General features: G+C 37.8%; 1 protein-coding gene across 7 annotated transcripts in view; it reads left to right on the top strand.

The window, feature by feature from the left end:
- DPP10 (dipeptidyl peptidase like 10) overlaps positions 1–20,016 on the top strand; it is a 1,402,014-nt gene that overhangs the window by 273,904 nt on the left and 1,108,094 nt on the right. The window lies entirely within an intron of this gene.

The raw sequence follows: 20,016 nt of genomic DNA, 5'->3' as shown, positions 1-20,016 counted from the left end.
TGAGTCAGTTCCCCGAGTCTCAGGAAAGTTGCCCAGGGCAGGTGGAGCCTCATCTGTTCATGCCCACTTCATACTGCAGCTGAGGGACACCAAAAGCAATCCACTATGGGTTTTATACCCTGGTTGCCCCTGGGTTGCTGAGCACAAGCATTGCAGGACATCCTGTTCCAGTAGAGATGACAAAGCCTGGGCTATTTCCTTATGTCAGGACACTGTATCCTCAGCACATTCTACAGTTTTCCCAAAAACTACAGCAGAAGGGGGAAGAACTGGGTCAGCCAAGGCTATCTGGGGTCCTGTCTTCCCACACACATTCTTCCCCTGTTCCCACCACCAGCACTTATTAATGGACACTATAGACAGAAAACTGAGCACTCTGGTCTGGAAGGAGACAGTGCTTCAGAGGAACCTTTTGTAATTTGGTTGCAACTGTGGCTCAGGTGTGCATCATTGTGGTAAAAGAAGGAAGGAAAGAAAAGCAAGAAAATAGGAAAAGGAGAATGTGAAGCTAATGATGGATATTGAGAAAAGTCCTAACAGCCTTCCTTTAACTTGTTCACTCTTTGTTTTATTTTTTATTTTTTGAGATGGAGTCTCACTCTGTTGCCCAGGCAAGAGTGCAGTGGCACAATCTTGGCTCATTGCAACCTCTGCCTCCTGGGTTCAAGCGATTCTCCTGCCTCAGGCATCTGAATGGCTGGGAGTACAGGTGTGCTCCACCTTACCCAGCTAATTTTGTATTTTTCAGTAGAGACAGGGTTTCACTATGTTAACCAAGCTTATCTCAAACTCCTGGCCTCAAGGGACCCACCTGCCTCTGCCTTCCAAAGTGTTGGGATTACAGGCTTGAGCCACAGTGCCCAGCCTCATTGTTTACTCTTTCACTGCTGTACCTCTTATCCCAAGAAGCTGGCCCTTCAAGCCAGTTCCCAGGCTCCTTTGTCAGCTGCTTACATTCGCCCAAAGGGAGGCATTGGCAGGAGATTGGAGGGAAGAAAGACAGGAAGAGTCCGGGTACTTTCTTCCCCTCTCTGAGTCTTAGGTGGCAGATCAGCAGTGCTGCATCTCCTCCGTGATCTACCTCTTGACATCCAGGTTCATTTTGATTCCACTGGCCTCTTTCCTTTCTCTCTCCAGCCTAGGTGTGGAAGCAGCCTTCTGCTAGTGCTAATCTCTAAGTGACTTCTCTGACTCGTTTTTGGCTTGTCAACTTCTTAATTCCCTGTGTAAAAAATGCCCTTAAATTTCCTCTATTTAAATAAAATAACTAATGTCTATTTTCCTAGTTGGACACCAATATGTCCTTTAAGGTAGAAGTGGATAGGTGATCATCATTCAAATTTTATATTTTATTACTTAATTGCATGGTGTTATCCATTTGCCTGTGATTTTAGTTTTTAGCTAAGACATGTTCTATACCTTTTTCCCATTTGCCTTACAAAATTGCCAAGAACTAATTTCACTTTTGACCTCCTGAAGGGATATTATTAGAAAAGGGATGGAGCTGATTGATAAAGCAAAAATACAAATTTATAATTGGTGATTTGCAGATCGATCTATATGGTGGGAACACACTGTAATAAGATTTTTTTCTCTCATTTCCTCCTTGCAGATGGATCCCTGAAAGCCTATTATCTTTAATAGAAAATTCTTATTTATTATCTTTTAAAGGTTTGGAAGGATGAGAGCTTTAAGGGGAAATTGAGTACAGAATGAGATTAGGAAAGGATTTCATGCAGAGCAAGAAAGATATATAACGCAAACCATACTGTGGCCTTTGCATATGCAAACAAAGCATCTGACCTACTTTCAGGAGGCCACACTCTTTTGAGCTTTTCCAGTAATTCATTCTCTCTTCCCACCAACTCTACTCTGTTAGAATGCAAATAGTTAGGACTGTAATGTGGGGCATGGTATAGAATAGATGTTAGCAAACTACTAAGGCCTGTGGGCCAAATCTAGCTCATGATCTGTTTTTTGTAAATAAAGTTTCATTAGCACATACCTATGCTTATTCATGTCCTTATTGTCTACAGCTGCTTCCATGCCACAAAAGCAGATTTGAGTAGTTGCAATAGACAGTAAACCTGCAATGCTGAAGATATTTACTATGTAGTTCTTTATGAAAAAGTTTGCTAATCCCAAGTTGCTTGCTTTTAAGAGGATTACCTTGATCTTTTTGCTTTTCAGGTGAAACATTTCTGGAGCGCCTACTGTGTGCCAAGTACTGTGCTAGATGCTTTGTAGAATAAAAGCACAGTTCGAGCACCGTGGCTTTTGCCTGTAATCCCAGCAATTTGGGAGGCCAAGGTGGGGTGGATCACTTGAGGTCAGGAGTTTGAGACCAGCCTGGCCAACATGGCAAAACCCCATCTCTACTAAAAATACAAAAATTAGCTGGGCATGGTGGCATATGCCTATAGTCCCAGCTACTTGGGAGACTGAGACAGGAGAATCGCATGAACCTGGGAGGCACAGGTTGCAGACAGTTGAGATCATGACACTGCACTCCAGCCTGGGCAACAGAGCAAGACTCCGTCTAAAAAAATAAAATAAATAAAAAGCACAGATGTGAAATGCAATTAAATTTTCCATGTAGTAGGATACGAATGACACCTGCAAATTTAGGTAAGACAAGGGAATAACGTGGATGCTTAGAAGATACAGGCAAGATCCAGATGACAAAGCAACTGCTTTCAACTAAGATAGAGAACACAACAGCAGGGGTTAGGACTTTGCTTTCTTTTCAAACCGGGAAAGACAAAAGATTGCCATCCTCCTGTGTGTATGGAGAAAACAAAAACTGAACACAGTTATTTGTGCTTTAAGTTCAGCCTGTTGGACTTCGTATACTTTCAAGGAAAGCAGGGCAAATAAAAAAGATGAAGGTCAGGAAAAAAGCAGTTTTGGGATGATCATCAATTCATTTATCCATTTATCCATCAATATTTGAGTCCCCTCTCTTCCAGGCATGGTGTGACATGCTGGGCATAGACAATAATTGTGGCACAGGAGGTTCCTGCCCCCAGAAAACTTTTATTCTGGTGGCTGCACAGGGTGAATAGATATAATACATACTTCCAGCTCAGCGGACTAACAAGGATTTTCATATGAATTCTGAAGAAGATTTAGGAGGATCTTTAAATAAAAGTGCAAGGAGAATGTGTTGAAGATTCAGGAGAGTGGAGAGTTTGAGAATATGCGTTCAGGATCCAGCTGTGTGAGTTACATTGGGTGGCCCTTTAGGGGTTACAACTCCCCTTTTAGGGAAGTTACTGAGTACCTCTGTGTTTCAGGTTCCTCATATTTAAACCGGGATGATAATAGAATGTACTCATAAGACTGGTGTAAGCATTACATGAGGCCATGTCTGCAAAATGCGTAAAGTAGTCAGTGCTTGGCACACAGTAGGTGCTATATTGTTTACTAATAGAAGAACCAGCCTGACCCTTTGTTTTCACTCTGAGACTGTCCACATTTTAATTATTTTTTATCTTTTGTGATAGTTCCAACAGGATAAGTGAACAAGTCTAAGAAGAGAGAAGTGTTTTGCTCTTTATTTATATTTTAAATGAAAGTACTTGAGGGTCATAAAATCAAGCTAGCAAGGAGTTATAATTTAATTAGCATGCCATTGTTTCTCTACTTCGTCTGGAATAATTAACTTCATGTATACAAGACTGCTGCTTCCAAAGATCTCAAAATATTTTCTTTGAAAAATGCAATTTTCCACTGAAATATGAAGAATAGAAAGCCAAATAATAATAATAATCATCATCATCATCAAATATTTATCAAATGGTTATGATATACCAGTCACAGAAAGTGGTTTTACACATTCTGGCTGGGCACAGTGGCTCACAACTGTAATCCCAGCACTATGGGAGGCTGAGGTGGCAGGATCACCTGAGGTCAGGAGTTCGAGAACGGCCTAGCCAACAAGGTGAAACACCGTCTCTATTAAAAATACAAAAATTAACTGGGCGTGGTGGTGCACGCCTGTAATCCCAGCTACTCGGGAGGCCAAGGCATGAGAATCGCTTGAACTCAAGAGGTGGAGGTTGCAGTGAGCCAAGATCACGCCACTGCACTCCAGCCTGGGTGACAGAGTGAGACTCTGTCTCAAAAAAATAAAATAAAATAAAGTGGTCTCATGTATTCATTAACTCTTTTCCTTAATTGTAGGTATCCATAAAGCTGACATTTTATCCCCATTTTTCAAGTGAGAAAGCTCAGATGGGCAAATAGCTCAGATTCTATTCCTAAATCACACTAGGCATGAGGGCTACCTGACTCCAAAGCGTGCGGTCTTTCCTCTCTCTTATGTGATATGGTCTCAGGGACACATATATTGAAAGATTGACATTTAGAACCCCTACTACATCTTCTTTCAAAAAGAAAGCATTAGTTGGCAAAATTATAAAATGTATCTATCATTTTATCAATCATAAAAGCATTACATATTCATTATAGAAATTTTGAAAAGTTTAGAATACTATGAAATAGATATATATCAGCCATTACCCTAGCCACTAGATATATCCATTTTAATGATTTTATACATTTTCAAAATTTCTTTTTATACACACACAAACACTTCTAAATGGTTTCCTACTACATTATAAGGTAAGTCAGACTTAACATGTCATTTAGAGTTGTATATTGTTATTTCAAAGTCTACATAGAATACTTGTATGGCTATAGTACAATAAGACTTAAGCAAATACCTTGAGTGCTTCTAAGTTTTTACAATTATAAATAATTTTGTAATAAAATTCTTTTTTTTTTTTTTTGAGTTTTGCTCTTGTTGCCCAGGCTGGAGTGCAGTGGTGAGATCTCAGCTCACTGCAGCCTTGCCTCCTGGGTTCAAGCCATTCTCCTGCCTCAGCCTCCTGAGTAGCTGGGATTATAGGTGTCCACCACCACGCCTGGCTAATTTTTTGTATTTTTAGTAGAGATGGGGTTTCGCCATGTTGGTCAGGCTAGTCTCGAATTTCTGACCTCAGGTGATCCACTCACCTCAGCCTCCCAAAGTGCGGGGATTACAGGTGTGAGCCACCACACACGGTCTAATTTTGTAATAAAATTCTGATTCAGTCTTTCAGTCTTTTATTATTTCCTTAAAATAAATGACTAGGTTAAAGAGTAAAATTATTTTAAAATTACTGATATGTATAGACAGATTGTTCTCCAGAAAGAATACAACTAAGTCAATGTTAACTTAGCTAAATAAAGCCCTATCTGAAAATAAAAACATCTGTATACTTTCCCCAGTTAACCATTAGTCGCCTTACTAATTTTCAGGTTATACTTGGCACTGAACTCAGCAATACAAAAATATTTTGAGCATCGTGTCACTCACCTTCTAACTTTCAATGATATATGATCCAAGATAAAATCATTCAATCTATGATTCCCATACTCAAAAAAAAAAAGTTTGCTTGCCCATCATTTTCAAAAAGAAAAATAATAAGAATGGGTGCTAAAAGTAAAAATTTGGCCAGGTGCAGTGGCTTACGCTGTAATCCCAACATTTTGGGAGGCAGAGGTGGGAGGATCACCTGAGGAGTTTGAGACCAGACTGGCCAACATGGTGAACTCTCATCTCTACTAATAATACAGAAATAGCCCGGCATGGTGGCACATGCCTGTAATCCCAGCTACTCGGGAAGCTGAGGTGGGAGAATCTCTTGAACTCGGGAGGCGGAGGTTGCAATGAGTTGAGATCATGCCACTGCACTCCAGCCTGGGCAACAGCGAGAGACTCCATCTCAAAAAAAATAAAAAAATAGAATAAAAAAATAATAATAAAAGTAAAAATTTTAGACTCTGCATGCATTCCTGAATGAGTGGATTTGTGTGTGTGTGTGTGTGTGTGTGTCTGTATGTGTCTGTATGTTGGGGGAGGTTGAAGTGTAGTGACGTGGAGTATTTTGAGGAGTTTCCTAAAGTCATGAAATCTCTGAACGTGACAAGCATGCTGGGTATAAAGGCATCTCCAGCAACATAGTGGCAGCTAAAGTTTTTTACAGGAAAAATAATCTGCTTCCTAAAATGTAGAAATTAATTTCAAAGCAATATTTTATAATTCTACACTTTATTAAATTAATACTCATAGCTTGGAAATAGATAATCAAGTTCTGAACCATGTAGCACTGAAACACTAGTGAGAGCGGATGAGGTCAGAGGAGGGCCTTTGTCTTCCGCATCAACAAAAGCAGGAACAAAGAGAAGCAGAGACAGAAGAGTGAGTGATTCAGTCACATTGATGGCTCCAAACAGAGAAAAGCCTAAACAACACTCTTAGGAAGGAAGTGAGGATGGGCTTTCTTGGCCCCAAAACCTGGTCTGGCTCCTTGAAAGTTCTTGAAGCAAGTTCTAGTTTCTGAAAAGCTCATGGCATATTTAGGGTTTGGGTATTTTTCTCAGGCTATCTGTAAGGTTCTCTCTGGGCTTCTTTGAGACCTAGATTATGGTAAATCTCCATTACTTGATACAATGCGAGTAAGTCTGTGATTTTTTTGTTATAAAAATAAACTAATAAAGCAAAATGATTTCCGAAGGTTCTGAAGTATCAGACTTTTCCACATCATGTGATATTAGATCATTAGGAAGACTCAACAAAGGAACAAAGAAAGAAACAAAAGAACAGCCACCGAGAATGAAAAAGAGAAAAACATCGATCCTGTTTCATAATGGGGTTGCTGTCTCCCTAGAAAGACAAAAGGCACTTGAAAGAATCCTTTTCAAGTTAAAATCATGAGTGTATTAATATTATGGCACATTTCCTAGCCTCTACCTATCTGGGCGCCTGAGAACCATATAGAGATTTGACAGCAGAAACGAAAAATTAGAGGACCATAAATCTTTCTGTTATCTGTGAGCAGAAAATGGGCTCTGCGAAAGGATGGTAAGAGGCCCTGATCCCACTTGAAATGAAGACAGTAATTAAGCACCAAAATAAAGGTAACAATTGAGAAGAAAATGTCCTCTAGTGGAAAATTCTCATTAATTCAATTAGTATTGATATAAATAATGTTCCTCAACTTTCTTTTGAATGATATATAATCTTTTAATGGCCAGGTTGTCAGTGGAAGGAAAACTAATGCTTTATTCATTGAAGAGGTTCAAATAAGCAAGGATCATCCTCCATGGTTGAAAATGAAAAAAAAAAATCAATATTGATGTGTTTAATACATTCTTTTCCACATTTTTTGAAATAACTTTGAATGTCTCATAAAAGACAAATACTTTGTTCTACTAGGAGAAAATTCTAAGACCTTTTACTACAAATAATCTGGAAAATATTAAACCTAGGTACCACTATCTGCCTACTGAATCTCCCTAAAACAAAAAAAGTACATGTTAAAAGTAAAAATGAAAGTTTATTATTGGAATAAAGCTACTGTTAATCAGAATGTAGCTAATCAGAATTTTTAGTTAATTTAAGAAATTAGTTTGTTCCAGTACAAAAAAAGCAGGGTACACAGTCACACAGAGACACACACATCTAGACATCACCTCCCACACACAAAAAGATATGGCTGGTATATTGGTTAATGGATGACTATTAATATATAACTAAATATATATATCATTAAATAATATATTATATATTAATGAAAATTGTCTTATGGTATGATCAAGGACATAATAAATATGAGCGAGTGAGCAAAATTAAAAACAACTCCAGATGCTACTAGATTACCAAATAAGTGGTGTTGATACCTAGTTTTTATACTGGACTTGAAATGCACCAAAAATAGTGTGTTAATATTAGCAAAACTCCTAAAGGAAAGGATTGTCTTTTTTTTTTTTTAAACAAAAGCACTTAAGACTTTTAGAAAATCAATCAATCAGCTGGCCTCCCAAATATTTAGAAAAATAAATTAAAGACATGAATGCTAGGAAATATAAGAAAGAAAATTTAAAAGGAAAATATAAGCAAATTGTAAAAATGAAATAAATTAGAATTACAGCTAGCCTGCTTAAAACTGCATACCGAAGTATTTGATATAAGAACTAAGTTTTTGGTCACGTATTACTTGGTGGAAGTTTAATGCCTTTAAAATAAACAGCAAACACTCTTCCATGTGAAGACGTGAACTAAAACATATCCTGTGTCAACCACATATTGAGTCATCTCTTTCTTACTCCTCTACATCCAAACCCCAAAACAATAATGTAATACCCTGTAGTGTCTTTTCTTATCCAATAGAACTTTATCCATATACCAAACTGTACACAGAAAACTGGGCTTGGTGAAATACTCATGTAGGACAAGAAGGAAAATAGACCCCACCTCAGTTATACAGCAGTTTCACCTAATTGAGCAGTCCTTCTTCTTTGGGTGTTCTGAGTTACATCTTGCTGTATACAAATAAAACTGTGATCTTGGTTATGTCCTTAACTGGTTGATCTTCCTTGTTCGAAAGATAATGAGTTAACGTAGATAATTTGTAGGGTCTCTAAAAATCATAGTATTTTAGAAGTGTAAGGTTGATCTTCCCTGTTCAAAAGAGAATGGGTTAAAGTGGGTAGTTTATAAAGTCTCTAAAAACCACAGTATTTTAGAAGTGTAAGGATCCACTATTTGAGGAAGGATAACCAGTTATTAGCATCATTAACTCCATTTTATACTTGACCCAATATATTGAAGACAGTCGCCTACAATGGCACAACTGTCACATTTCTTCAAATATAAGATGTACACAGATTTAAAACAAAGAAACAAAACTGCCACTTGAGAAGCAGAGAAGACTTATTCCAGAGCCAGTGCTACCTATGCCTTTGGAAGTCAGCCTTGCACAGAGGGTTCATCCAATAATCAATGCACTTAATTTTCCTGGAAGAACCACAATTATATCTTAACTTAAAATTGTAATGGAAATGTACATTCCCGTTAAGATTTCTTCAAAAACTTCCATTAGGAGATGACTTTGCAGTAAAAGGTGATTGCATATGGAGAAGACAGCATGCCACATGCTTGGCAAAACAAAGGCCATAGAAAGTGTCAGATCCTTCATAGTAGGTCTGTGAATACTCAGAGACTGTTTTGTGATTGATCTGTGTGTCACAAAAGGCTCTCACTTAGGCGTAGAGCATCTATTTGTCAAAAACATTTTGCTGGTGTACTAGAAAAGCTATTTAACTGAATTTTTAGAAATATATAATTAAATCAAAGAAAGACAAATGAAAGTGTAAATTTTACCAAATAGGAAGTGAAGAGGAAACCCTGAAATTATTCAATACAATATCACTTCTAAAGTAGTTGAAAAGGTAAAGATTTAAAATTTGGGAGACTCAAAAACAGGTTGGCCTTGAAAACCTTTAAAAATAACTTATAAGATTTGTTAGATTATATTCTTGGAGAATGTTTAGATACTTGATGTTGCTACAGAAAATAAAAATGGTAGTCATGTAAAGAATGCCATAATCAGCTAAAGAAACAGTTCTTTTCCCCACCACTACCTCCCCTGTCCTGATGCTATTATTAAATCGATGGTGAATTTTACACAAAATAATAATTTAAGATTAGAGAAAACAGTAATTGATGATAAAGCTGGAACTAGAAATTCAGGGCTTCAAAATTCACGTCCAGTGAACTGCTGAAGACTTTTGTAACTACTCTGTATTTGCAAAGAATCTTACATACATATCTCACGCCTCTGATGAGACATACTGTACAAAACCATTGCTATTTTTTAACAAACTTGATATTTGCTTATCTGTATTTATTACTTTTCTGATACATGGAGCTAGAATTAGAGAAATTATCTATCTCTTTCCATGTTTCTGGAAAGCTTGCACCATCAGAGAATAGTTTGTTTTCTAAAATTAAAAAATAAAAAAAACAGGGACTCCACAGTTCAACATAAAAATGAAAGTTAGTGGTTTTCAAATATTACATCTTTCTCTATGATAGCTATCATTACCTTTTGATTTCCCTTTGCCATTTGTGTAATATATATCTCCAGTCCTACAGCATTCAGTATGATAGCAGCTAGCCATACGTGGCTGTGTAAATTTAAATAATTGAAAGTAAAAACTTAATTCCAGCTGAGGCAGGAGAATCGCTTGATCCTGGGAGGCGGAGGTTGCGGTGAGCCGAGACCACGCCACTGCACTCCAGCCTGGGCGACAGTGACTCTGTCTCAAAACAAAAAAAGAAAAAAAAAAAGTTCCTCAGCTGTACTAGCTGCACTTTCAGTCCCTAGTAGTTACACGTGGCTAGAGCTTATTGTATTGGATAGCTATAGATTGTTTCCATCATCACAGATAGTTCTACGGTACTCTTTTTTGACATAAGAACCGATGCTTTTGGTCACAGGTAACTTGGTAAAAGAAGTTTGACGCCTTTAGTAGCAGTAAACAGTGCCACAGTTTAGTTAAAAAAATCTGTTCAAGGATTCTTGGATGCTATTTAAAATGAATGTTAAGGAAAATGATCTGCCTCAGGTTGTAATCAGTAGACATAGATACATGTGTGCTAAATTTGTAAGGTGAGCTAGTCATAGAATATTATAGCTGTAAAGACCCTAGGAGGTAATTTAATTCAACTCATCTTATTGTTGTGGAAACTGAGGTGCAGAGAGGCTAAGTGTTCTTTGTAATGTCAGTGGGGATTTTGTGACAAAGTTTAATCATCAGCATCAGTAGTGACACACATTCTCGAATGTTGAAATAAAGAATACAAAATTCTTGCCCTGAAACCATGCAGATCCAGCTCGGCTTATGTGCCTCAAAGAGACCAAAGTCAGAGTTCTAGTCTGAGATCAGTTGATTTATTATTTTCATTTGGTTGTTCTTATTATTCCCATGTTTGTCTGATTCAACTAGGAATATCCTGTAAATGTGCCAAAAAATACTTTACTTAGCTTTAGCAAAACATTTGACTTCTGTGAGGCTTCTATTTAGCTACACCTGTGGCTAGTTGAGGGCTGAGCATCTACAGAGTAAAAGATGATGAAATCTATTAAGTTCCACCCTAGGTGCTCCTTCTTCATTTTTCCTCATTTGACTTGATACTGAGGTGTCAGGCAATTTTACACTCAAGTCTCACCTTGACATTTACTAGCATTGTGACCTTGCACAAGATGAGACATATCCATTGCTACCTGCCCACCCACCTTATTTCTGTGGCAAGCTGCTCTGCACTGGCTCCTGCAGAAGGAGAGTGTTCATGTCCACTGCTTCTCCACCTTCTGTAACCAGGACCAAAGTGGTTTGCAGGCAGGTAGATGTTTGATCCACAGACAGCTGATCCATTAGTGGGCCTTTGATGTAGAGCATACATGGCCTGGTTCACAAGAATGAGCCAGTAAACAGTATTTTGAAAGTTGCAGCTAAGATATTGTAGGGGTCAATTTCCCCTTTGTCTTTTAAAGGTTCACTGAAAATCAAATGGCAAAAGGCACATTAATAGGAGAAAAGGCATATAAGTTTGATAATTTGGATGGGAAGAAAAATCACAGAGTGATTATCCTACCACACAATGGGGTATAAGTGGTTATATATTTGTCTTCTTAGGGAAAGGAGATGAGGAAGTGAAGGTCATTTTAAAGGGGTTAGCAAATGATTTTTAGGAGCATTCAATGGCAATGTGCTTGAAAAACATACAAGGGTCTGGGATAAAGTCTATTGGGCCTGCAGAGCTGACAACTGTTTGTAACAAAAGTCTGTTGGGTGTGTTGATAGACCAGTCTTTCTTCTTGCAACTTGAGTTCAGCTAATGAAAACTCAGAGAAGGAACCTAAAGTAATTGTGGGGTTTTTGTTTGTTTGTTTGTTTGTTTGGTAGGTTCAGACTTTACACAGATAAAGGGACTTTGGAGAACCGCTTCATTCTGTGCTTTGGGAGAGACAGAGGATTGAGAGACAGAAGGTGGGGAAGATCAGAGAGAACTTGTGAAAATTCTGAATGAGGCCCAGTTCCAGTTTGTCAGAAGTTTGGCTTTCTGTTATTTTTGTATTTTTAGTTAGATAACTTGTTAATTTTCTGTACAAATTGAACGTTCATATTGAAACAAGAGCTAGTAGTGACAATCTTAATAGTTTACTGCCAAGGTTAAAGGATAAAATAAATATGTCATCCCCTAGAAATCTGGCAGTTCTTAAGGTCATCAGTTATATTTGGAAAGAATGAAGCTAAATCAAACTTATTTTCCTAAAATTATTGGAAACAAAAAAATGTTTAGAGTTAAGATAAACATTTGAGTTTCCTTATGCTCAATTTGCCTTCTACAGTTTCCACCACACATTACAAACAATGCTCAGAGAACATGAGCTTGTGGAAAGAAGAATTGTCTAAGTACCAGGACACCTGGGTGTTAGATTCACTTCTGTAGTAGAAATAACTGGTGCTCACCCATATGTTGTTCTTTACTTTCTGGACACATGAAATATACATTTCTCGCACCCTTAATAAGGACCATATTACACTTCTGGCTGGTAGACTGTGAGCAGAATTTATACATGTCATTTTTGAGCTGCAGCTATGACTGGTCTGGCAACCCATTCACATTCTCCACCTATCACAGTGATTCTGAAAGGTACATGTAGAGATGATGAAACTGCAAGATGGAGAATGCAAAGCTGTGTAAAGTCATGTCTTGGAAAAGAGCTGCCCTAGAAACTACCCCAATTGCAGCAGACTTTACATTAACAAGAAACACTTTTAAGTGCTAAGCCACTGTGTGTTACAGTTTATATGTTACACAGCGTAACCTATCCCACCCTGACTACGTAGATTTCCAGTTCCTAGATAAAGAAGTCACTGCTTTTCTCTGTGCTCTGACTTCTTCATGCATCTAAATGAAGAAATTGGACTTCATTGCCTCCAATGACTCTTTTAGGGTATGCATTCATTCTATAATTCTTCTCTAATGCCTGCCCTACTTACCTTGCGGATTTGCTGAGAAGGTGCTTTGAAACACCCACTGCATGGGCCTTCCCATTGCATCCTTATAAACAAAAGATTTTGTCAAAGTTGACTGCTTCCAAAAGAGATCTTGCTATTTCTGAATTAAGCATTTGGAATGACGTCAATTTTAATTTTTATTTGGCTATGTGCAAATCTTTATCTTTTTTGATGGGAAAATTTGAATAGACTTTTCTCCTTGCTTTGCCAGTATTCAAAAGTACAATTTTGAGAGTGCAAAGAAGCATAACTGACTTAGCAAGTCTGTTAGCTCTGCTCTCATTCTTCTTGACCTGCTTCTCTTCATCACCCAATTGTGAATCTTACCTCTTGGTCCTTAGCCAGTATCCTGATTCTACAGATCAGCCCTGCCCAAAAGTGTCTGCTGATAGTCACTGCCATGACTTGCAGCCATGCTTCTGTAATAAGGCACGCATATGGTCTTGATAGAAAAGAATCTGCTAGATCCTTCACACTCAGTATCACATGATAATTCCAGAGACAGACTAAAGATCAAAATATCACGTTGGAAATCACAGGTTAGAAAATAATAGCTGGTTGGTGAGAATATTTAATGATTTGCATCCAGACAACTTAAGACTCTAGTTCTGAATCTGCCACTTCCTATCTGGGCGACTTTTGGCAAGTTACTTAATTCTGTAAACTTCGGCTCTCTTATTTGTAGAATGAGTTAATAGCAAGTACATTATAGTGTAGTTGAGAAAATAAAATAAGACAGCTTATGTAAAGGACCCAGAATAATGCTTGGCTCCATAACTAGCTACAAATGCCAGTTTTCTCACTTATCTTATGGGAGGGAGGTAAGGGAAGATTATAGATTGTACTGACCAAAGGGAAAGGCCTGAATAGAGGGAATTATAGGAATAAAGCGATCATGAAGACCCTGAATATGTAGAGGAGAAACCAAGAAGAAAATTTATAATTCTCTTCTAAATAAAGATGATAATTCTTATTTGCCCTAGACTAGCACTACACTATTTTTTATCAAGAATGATGATTAAAATTTCTTTCATTGGCCTCATACTTTTTACAGATTTTTCCCAGTTAAGTTTCAGGTAGAGCACATTTGATGAATAGAGATGGAAAATATCATTCTTTTTTTAAAAAGGAGTTCTAGAGAATCCAAAGATTTTGTGATTGTTCAGTAGTTAGTATCCAAACCATTAAAAAAAAACTCAGGTCTTAAAACAACTAGTCAATAGACTATTCCCACCTGTAAAGCCTTCTTTTCACTAGGTATGATGGTTTATTGGTCATCGGGTACACAGATTAACAGGACAGTTCCTGCCCTCAAGGGGATGAAAACTGAGTAAGAAAAAAAAAAAACAATCAAACAAACAACAAAAAAATTTCAATCCAGCTTGTTAAATACTATAGTAGAGACAAGCAAAGTTGTCAGTGGAACTCAGATATGGGGCACTTAAGCTATCAAGGATGGAAGTGCTCCGGTGCACATTCATGAGGTAGAGGTGGGAAGTCAGACAAGTCTTTCTGGCAGAGACATTCCCTAGCTCTGTCCAACTAGTTTAGTATTAGCTGGCTTCTCACATTTGGATGACGTTTATGATCATCAAACTTCCTAGCCTCCATTAGGAAAGGTGTGAACAATCAGTCTGTGCTTCTAAGCTTGATTCCTTTGGACTTTAAGTGTTCTCAGTTTCACAAGAAATTTGTTAAAATGCAAATTCCTCATAAATGTGTAGCCTTATCAGTCAGCACCATATTGGGAATGAATAAGCATTGTGGGATGTTTAAAGGAAGGGAGTTAAGGGAGAGGCTCAAGCAAGGAGATGGTGGTAATTGGAAAGACGTGCAACTTTTCCAAAGACAAACTATATTAACTTCTCTTTGTGGACCAAGGTTTGGCAAGACTTCTGTCAACCAGTTCAGGGAATCGTTGGCTCAGTTCAACCCTAACTTCTCTATAATAAAAAGTAAGAAAAGTAAAGAGTTCATTCGCTCAGAGCAAGTTAATCAGAAAGGATTAAAGAACATCAATCTATTTTCATATTTGATAACAGCCCTCATTGACAGTTGTGGGACAATGATCAGGTTCTTAATGAGCCCGGCAGAGGAGGAGGACCCAGTCTTGCTTTATTTCTCCCCTACCCTCTTTAGTGCTTTTTTTTTTCTTTCTTAAACTGCCCTTTCCTTTGTTCAGTTCTTCATTTTCTTCGACAAGGAATATAAAAACCCTCAGAAAGTAAATTTAAAAAATAATTTACAGTAAATATTAATGACTTAATATGTCATGTCTAAATAAATAAATTGTTAATGACTAAATCAAAACAATAATAATGTTAGTAATTTGAAAGCAGGAAGTCATAGACTTTAGCCTATAGGCAAATCACCCCTCTGCACACCCATATAAAAGGATAGGCCCAATAAAAGTAATGAAATTGGGCATTATAATGGGATCTTGGCCATGAGACATGAGGAAAAGAAAATATATTTTTTAAATGGGTTGACAGATGTCTCTATTTCTACCAAGTCACTGATGTTGGAAAGCCAAATGAGAAAGAAAAGAAAGTTTTTATCTAAGAAATGTGAGCCCCTTTAAATTATCAGGCCCAGAGAGGCACTAAAATGTGACAACAGTCACATCTTACTTCCCCTTTATGCTAAACGATTACCTCTTGAAGCCACTTGCTCCATAGGCTCTAGATTAACTGATGCCAAGTAGCCATAAAATGCCACACACTAGACACCATAACTCATAACCTATAGTTCAATAATGTATAATCAGTCACTAATCAATGTTATCTCTTGATTGTCAAATAGACCGCCAGGATGGCTAAATAGTATAAAGGAGAGCTTTATTGGCAATATCAGTTTGCAAACCAGGAAGAGACATTCTCTGGCATGTACCTAAGGTGCTGTCTCTTCAAAGAGGTAAAAGGCAGGTTGATTTTTATACCTCACAGGGTCTGTATTACACAGTAGACTCATACATACTCAGCAGGTTTGGGGGGTATGAGGAGGGTCAAGCACATGCACAAGGGGTAAACACATATGTAACATACATCCCATGTTCACTTTGAGGTAGAGTTTTAGCATTAAAACGAGGTGGAATTTGGCTCTTTACATCACAGGTGAACTATAGAGCACAAAGATAGTTTGTGTACAGCTTCTAAAAGTTGACTGAAGCTGGATTAAAGTCTGGAGTTGCTTAAGAGGAAAGAAGGTAGGGCCACTCCCCTGTCCAATCAGAGTTGTAGTGATCTGAGTTATAAATAAGAGGTAGAAAGGGAGTAACAATTTGCCTGATAGCTCCTATTGTTACGAAGTTTAGCAAGAGTGTGTGTTTTTTGTTTTTTGTTTTTTGGCTTTTTTTAAGCTGTAGGAATTTGGGAAGTTGCCATGCCAGCTGAGCTCTGAATTCTGGGCCCATAGATAATATTTATTTTCTTAACCTTGAAGTCTGTCTTAGTTGATAAAGGACCATCTATTTTGGTTTTTCAGATCACATTTGTAAACCAACGAAAGTTCCCGTCAAACGACTTTGTATCGGCCCACTCTTTGTTCCCTTTTACCTTTGGAAACCTGTTTGTCACAAGCCAAATGCAGCATTTCCCAGGGCAACTTGGAAATGTGTCCCAGCCATTGTCCTCACTTTGGCTCAAGTACACTCTTCCATTAATATTTGATGCCTCAGCTTCTTTCTTTAGGTGGACATAAGTCACTTCGAACTCTTCTCTATCCACTGCACTACACACAATCAAATTTTTTCCATTTCCAATTTTGAGTCTCACATGCTACTTGAATCAATTTTTCACCACTTTCCATCACCTACCACCTCTGCTCTGCATCAAGCTGTCTTCTGCTCAAATCATTAGAATATTTCTTTACATGACCTTCCTACATTTAGCCTTGGCTCCCTTAGATCTGTCTTCCCCAAAGTTTCCAGGTTTCAAAGGCAACATCTGATGACACAAATTCACCTTCAGTAGCTCCACATCTTCTTCAGATGATGCTCAGAGCTTCTCTCCATTGCATCCAAAGCTTTTCATAGAATGATGATGAAGATGGCTAATTTTTACTGAGCATTACTATGTTCCAGATACATTGGATTAGATCTTTTCATGGACATTACTTACTCTCTCAAAATAGTCCCCTAGAATATATGGATGTGATTATCCTCCTTATGTCTCTTTTGCAGAAGAAGAAACCACTTTCAGAGTTTATTTGCCAGGCTAGTAAGTGTTGGAGAAGAGATTTGGTCCAATGCCAGTCATTAAGTCTTCCCCTGAATATGTGCTCAAAACTAGTACATTACACTTCCCTACAGCTCCTAAACCAAAATGACAAACCAAAACATTTTAGAGACCCAATGTGTAAGAATAATTGAATGGAAGTGATTTCAGCACAAGTTCTTCTATACTTCTGTTGGGAAGAGCTAAACTAGCCAGCCATATGGTTCAGATGAACCAGTGATCTCCTCAAATTGATGGCCAATGCTCCACTCCCCAAGGTAAATAGTAATGAGGAATGGTTTTGCTGACTTTCGTAACTTGTCATAAAATTCACACTTTTAGTTGTTGTGGAATGACACTTTTAATACTTCTTTTGTAGAAGAAATCCAGGTGTCCAAAAAGTCACTGACAAATAAACATTTTAAGTTAGGCCTGGTGGCACTGCATTTAAATCAGTAGTTGAATTTCATCATATTCATTTTTGCACTGAAATATTTGTTTCTGTAACTATCGAAAAATTTCACTTTGCTGTTTTTTTCTTTAAATGATATTTTATTTCAATTATAGAAAAATAGAAAATAAACCTTCTGAAATCTATCTCTGTCAGAAATAATCATGGAAATTATTGGACATGTCAATGCAATGTTTTAACATCAACTTAATGCCCTTTAAGCAGGCCACCTGTATTTTGAATTGTGCAGGAAAAAGAAAATTTCAAGAACAAGCTTATTTTTTCCCGAAAATATTTCATAAAAAGTTGTGTTCAAAGATCAAAGCATGATTAGAATTTTTAATATTAAGCTCTGGGAATGGAAATTCTCTTTTTATCATATATAAATATAGTTTGAATTATGCATAGTCTATCTTCATGGATGCTTTCAGAAGGACATTATTTCTCAGAGAGAGGAAAATGCATGTGGCTTTCTAGGTTTTCTGCCTGGAAAAGGAAGAAATTTGAATGTTTGGATCCCAATTTTCCCAGCATCATCCTTTCATTTCCTTAAATTCTCACTCAGAGAAGCTATTTCACTCCTGATAGCAACAGTGTGCTGTTGGCCTGGAGCTTGATTTGCTGTAGAGCCAGTGGGCGGGAGCTTCTCTGGGGAACACTGATTAAGCAGGAATTCTGGGAGCAGGCAATGGCTGGCAGAGTGGTGGAAGTGAGCCTGTGAGGATAGCAGCAGCACACAGAAGCTAGTTGGCTTTTGGTGACAAGGTCTTCAGAGACTCTTCCTCGAGGCTGGTTTGCAGCTGGGAACATCAATCTCTCTCCTGACCAGGGGCTTATTAACATTCTGAATATCACTTTCAATTAAATTTCTCCAATGCTCATTTAGTTTCTAGTTAATAAGGCAAGACTGGATGTCATGTATGATCCAGCAGGTTGTTTTTAAAGGATAAAAATAAAAGGAGCCCTGGGATAAGTTAAAGTGTCAGGCACTGTTCCTGTGCAAACATGTTGCCCAAACCACTGGCCTTTGTTGGCTTTGCAGATGGACTCAGGGCATGTTTTTAAAGGTACTTTTCCCTAATGGAGGATTTCAATCAAATATTCACTCTTAGGAAAACCAACTCATTGTTCCCCGATGGCTGCACAAATTCAACCAGCTTTCTTAGTTCAAATTATTGTGTGTTTGGCGTAGTAAAAAGCTCCTATAAACAAAGAATAGTTTCTAGGAGGTACCACAAATAGAATTTGTCAGCCTCTGAACAGCTTTTTTGAGGTGACAATGCTAATAATGAAAATAATTGCAGTGAGAGTGACTACTTATTGAGTGTCTATTAACTGTCTATCACTGCGGTCAGCACTTCATTTGAAAACCTTCATTTAATTATTACAACAATCCTAAGAGGGTTAAGGTCCAATTTCGGATGGGGAAACTGAGACACAGAGCTTAATATCCCCATGATCAAAGGGCTCATTTGTGCTAATAGAGAAGTGACAACTGCATAAATAATAATCAGTCTTTCATCTTCAGTTCTTTCCTTCTTCTCTTTTACATCTACTTGAAAGACTTAGAATGGTGTAGAATAGTCTTAGCTTCAAAACATGTCTTGATAGACTTCTTGGCTAACAGACCACTAAGGTAGAAGGGTGATAAAGTGGGAGGCAGGTAGGGAGAAAGATCATAGCCCTCTTTCCTGTGGGAGGAGCCAAGAGGAAAAGATGCATAAAATCAGCACTTTCTGTTCTAGATCAAGATGCCCTGCTTACTCTTCTAACCTGGGGCAGTGGAGACTTGTCAAGGGCTCCAAGATTTTGGAGTCAAACCCTAACCTGGGCCCAACTATGCCTTTTTCTAGTTTGGTGACCCTGGGAGACTGACACTATTCTGAGCCTCAGGTGTTTGTAAAGGCATGACTTTCCCACCATCTGGTTAAGGTTAAAAACCTTAACCCTAGGTCACAGGAGTAGGTACATGAACCATGACTGATCATTCATAGTGTCTGTCCCATTCTCTTGGACACATAAATGACTCAGAAATGGACTTTTGACTTCTGAAGGCCAGGTCTATCTAGAGAAGTGGACTGCATTTGAAGAGGGTTTACTAGATAAGTAAGATTTTGAACCAGCATTTGACCCTACTCTACAGGATAAAATTACAGAATTTAATTAGATTATATTCTCTCTACTTCCGATGAGTTCTAGTAGTCTATTATTCCATCTGAAGGAAAATACACATACAAAGTTTCATTCAGTATAGTTGGATTATATAAAATTACACATATTGGGGGTGGGGTCCTTGAGACAAAATCTGTTAGGTAGCAATGAATAACTAAAATAAAGAAGTGCTTTAAAAGGAGTTTTGCAAAATGGCTCTCCGAACTAGAGTTTGGAGGTCTCTTTCGAAATAGTGTTTGAAAACCAACCCACTCACAAGAA

Source organism: Theropithecus gelada, chromosome 12, assembly GCF_003255815.1.
Source record: "Theropithecus gelada isolate Dixy chromosome 12, Tgel_1.0, whole genome shotgun sequence".
Taxonomy (NCBI): domain Eukaryota; kingdom Metazoa; phylum Chordata; class Mammalia; order Primates; family Cercopithecidae; genus Theropithecus; species Theropithecus gelada.
Note: the sequence above shows the minus strand (reverse complement) of the source record. Positions and strands in the feature narration are given on the sequence as shown.